This window comes from Penaeus chinensis, chromosome 19 (genome assembly GCF_019202785.1).
Source record: "Penaeus chinensis breed Huanghai No. 1 chromosome 19, ASM1920278v2, whole genome shotgun sequence".
In the NCBI taxonomy this organism is placed as follows: Eukaryota; Metazoa; Arthropoda; class Malacostraca; order Decapoda; family Penaeidae; genus Penaeus; species Penaeus chinensis.
In genome coordinates, this window is record NC_061837.1 from 32,031,594 (window position 1) to 32,036,593 (window position 5,000).

The following is a 5,000-nucleotide window of genomic DNA, read 5'->3' on the forward strand; positions in this document are numbered from 1 at the left end:
TGACTTAAGCTCTATGGTCGTGCTAAGCATGATGATGCTGATATTGCAACATGATAATTGTTAAAATAATAATGATACTAATAATTGTTATAATAAAACTGATAACAATGTTAATAATGATATATATGATAATAAAGATAGTAGTAGTTGTAGTAGTAGTAGAAGTAGTGATGATAATAATAATAGAAATAATAATAATAAAAATGATAATAATAATAATTATAATAATAATAATAATAAATATAATAATGATAATAATAATAATAATAATAATGACCATAATGGTAACAGTAGTAGTAATGATGAGGATAATATATAATAATAATAATCATCATCATCATTATCATTATTACATATATGTATGTATGTGTGTGTGTGTGTGTGTGTGTGTGTGTGTGTGTGTGTGTGTGTGTGTGTGTGTGTGTGTGTGTGTACATATTATATATACACATATATAGATAGATAGGTTCATAGATAGATAGATAGATTTAATATATATGTGTATATATGTATGTATATGAATATAAATATATATATATATATATATACCATTACCATAACCATTACCATTATCCTCATTATTTTTCACATTATTGTTATTATCATTATTATTATCATAATCATCACATCATCATTATTATTTTTATAAAATTGTAATAATGAAAATATATTATTATTATTATTATTATTATTATTATTATAATTGTTATTATTATTATAACTATTCCATTATTATTAATGTTTTTTATTATCATTGTTGTTATTTTTAATATTACTATTATTATTTTCATATTGTTAAAATTATTGTTATGATCATCATCATCATCATCATCATCATCATCATCATCATCATCATCATCATCATCATCATCATCATCATCATCATCATCATCATCATCATCATCACTATCATCATCATCATCATAATCATTATTACATCATTATCAAACGTGTTATTATCCATATTATCATTATGGTTTTCACAATTCATTTTATACATTATTGTCATAATAATGATAATTATTATTATTATTATTATTGTTTTTGTTGTTGTTGTTATTATTGCTATAGTAAAGATAAAAACAATAATAATAATAGTAATAATAATAATAATAATAATAATAATAATAATAATAATAATAATAATAATAGTAGTGAGAATAATATTAATTATAATAATAATATTATAAGGATTATTATAATTATTATATCGATGATAATCATAATAACAATGATTAAATAAATAATAATGATTATGAGAAAAAAGGATAATTGTAATAATTGTAATGACAATAATTAAAATAATGATAATAATAATTAAAATAATTATAATAATAATAATTATTATTATTACAATAATGATTATAATAATAATAATTATTATTATTACAATAATGATTATTATTACAATAATGATTATTATTACAATAATGATTATAATAAAGTTTATTATAATGATGGTAATAATGATAATAATAATAATGATGATAATTATAATGATGATAATTATAATGATAATGATAATGATGATGATAGTAATTATGATAATAATACAAATGAAAATGGTAGCATAATATTAATAATAGTAGTAATAACAATGATATTAATAATAATGATAATGATAAAAATGGTAATGGAAATAATGATGATAATATTGCTAATAAAAACAATGATAGCAACAAAAATGATAATGCTGATAATCTTAATATTAATAATAGTTATGACTATAATGATTAAGACCCGATATCACCGATGATAAATATAGCAATAATAATGAAAATAAAAATAGTAACGGAAAAAATAATAATAATGATTGTAGTAGTAGTAATCAGGGCTGTAGAGTCGGTGCTTTAACAGCCGATTCCGACTCCCTAGCTATAATAAGTTTTTAAAAAAAATGGATTTCATAATAACTACAGGCTAACTTTTAACCCCATGTCCTTAAAAGGTTTGGGTCTAATGGTTATAGCTATGCTACTGTTGCCTTTTTATTGCATATTCTCGGAAAAAAATAATGATAATAATACTACCAGTACTAGTAATTATAACTATAATAAAACAAAATATTTGTGATAAATATAATAATAGCACTGAATTATAGTAATAATTATTATTATTATTATTTCTATTATTATTACTATTTCTATTATTATTATGATAGTATGATAATAATGTGTGTGTGATTATAGTAATAATGATAATAATTGATTATAATAATAATGATAACTATTATTATAATAATTATAATGATAACAAATACATAACATCAATAATAGTGATAATATATAATAGTGGGAATTATAATGATACTGATTGGTGATAAAGATAATGGTAATGATATAATGAAAATGATAAAGATAATTATCATTGAAAATGATAATAATGATAAAGATATTGAATTATAATAATGGTAGTAATAATAATTTTAGTGATAATAATAATATTAATAATAATAATAATAATAATAATAATAATAATAATAATAATAATAATAATAAGAAATAATTATAGTAGTACTTGTAGAAGTAATAATAATGATAATAATGATAATAATTATAATAATTATAATAATAATAAAGATAATAAAATTTATAATGATAATGATTATAACAACATTAACAATAAGGATAATATTATTATCAATTTGGATGGTGATAATGACATAATGATAATAATAATAATAATAATAATAATAATAATAATAATAATAATAATAATAATAATGATAATAATTATAATAATAATATTAAAAATGATAATGATAATAATGATAATACTAGTGATAACGGTAATGATAGTAATGGTATTAATTTGGATGGTGATAATGACATAATAGTAATCATAACATGAACAATGATAAATGAAATGAAAAAAATTAAAATAATAATAATGCTAATGATAATAGAAATTCTAAAAGTGATAATGATAATAAGAATAAGAAGTGATGATACTCCTACAACTAATAATACTAGTACTACTGTGAATAATAGTAAAAAAATTAATAATAATGATGATAATTATCATTATTATTTTATTATCATTATTATTATAATAGTAATAATAATAATAATAATGATAATGATAATAAAATAATAATGAAAATAACAATAACAAGGGTAATATTAATAATAATAATGATGGTGATAACTATAATCAATAACTATAATACGAATATTAATATTAATAATAATAATAATGATTACAATAATGATAAAAACAGTAGAGGTAATGATTATAATAATAATGATAATTATAATAATAACAAGGATAATATAACTCTACTGGTAATGATAATAATAGTGATAATAGTGATAATGATAATAGTAATGTTGATATGGTAGCTAAAATAATGATTATATTAAATATAATGAATACTAATACTGATTATACAAGAAATGATGGGAATTATAATTTGTATTATAAGGACTAAAACAGGAAAGTGAATATGAAAAAAATGGACAGGAAAGCTGACAGGAGATGAAGGCGGGGACAAGCCTTACATTGAAATCAAAAATGAAATTGACTTTTTCCCAAGAGTATTTTGACACCTGTCAGTGGTAAGGAACTCTTCGTTACCCAAAATATTTTTTTACTTCCGGTAATTATTATAATTTCGAGTAAATCATACAAATAGTTATATATCTAGCTATATGTGATATCTCACAGTGCACTCTCATTGGCTAAACATGAGGTGCTTCGCCGGTTAATCTCTTTAATTATCATGGTAAGTTTTTTTTTCAGTGTATTTTCTTTGAAAATGGTTCAGCAATAACAGTGATAAAAAGTATAAACGAAAACGAAGCCAAGAAAATAGAAATGCAAAAGAGGCAAAGAGGCAGGGATTAAGTTGGAAGTGGCCAACTAGGATTATTATCAAGATGGAGTGGAACTGCCTCTTTGAAACTACCTTGGGAAGAACGAACTATCCAGGAAGAACGAACACTTGGAAGGGAAACATGTATATACATACAAACATATAAACAACAGACATAAACAAATAGGAAAGTTTATGAATGCAGCAATCAGGTGATGCCTAAAAATTAAGACTTAATCAACCCTACAGGAATATTACTTCTAAAACGAAAGAAACGACATAGTTCTCACAGTACGGTGGGACCAAGTAACTAGGAATGCAGGCTTCCTCACAATTCATCTCCGCCATCCCGTTGCCTTGCCGTATTGATCTCCGTAATGACTTCTAAACTTATTGAAGTCTGAGAAATCATTGTTGTGATATTCCGCATGGCTGTCTAGTTTCAGAAATTTATTTTCACTGTCCCGAAGGTCATATACCTCAAATGTTATTAGAAACAAGCGTACAAGACTAGTTTCATTCTTGTTACGTATTATTTTATCCACTGTATATGGCGATTGTATGCATATATAGAAATTTATCGTGATTTATTCCTTTGTATAGTTTCCGGATTCACTTCCACATGACTGTATATAAATTCGTTTTTAGGCAATGTTTTTTTTTTTTTTTTTTTTTTGTGTGTGTGTGTATGTGTGTGTGTGTGTGTGTGTGTGTGTGTGTGTGTGTGTGTGTGTGTGTGTGTGTGTGTGTGTGTGTGTGTATTATTGGGAATGACGCCCAACACCTAAAATACTGAATCTGAGCTTACCAAGTTGTAGAACACGTCATTTTATGAAAGTTTTCTTCTATATCATTTTCTTCGCAAATTAATAAAGGTGTACAATCCAGGAACGAAAATGATTGGAAATATATCTTGTTCATCGAAAACTTGGTGTTAGGCGTCATTTCCAAACCTACTTTTTTTGTTTTTTTTTTGTTTACAGCTGACAGTGGGTGATACTGCAACCCATCAGCCTCCTAACGCGAGTCAAGTTAAACTCTTATTCTTGGCGGTATTGTTTCATCTGGTGATCGAGCCTTCAAGGCAACTGGCTCAGTGATCCGTTCCTCTCCACGGACAACTATGGCCTATAAAACCGATTTGTGCGCACGCAACAAAGAAATTATGTTCGCCACTCTACTCACT

At 23.7% G+C, this 5,000-nt stretch overlaps 1 protein-coding gene across 2 annotated transcripts in view; it reads left to right on the forward strand.

The window, feature by feature from the left end:
• The window catches only part of LOC125035421, a 62,257-nt gene that overhangs the window by 42,556 nt on the left and 14,701 nt on the right, over positions 1–5,000 (forward strand). The window lies entirely within an intron of this gene.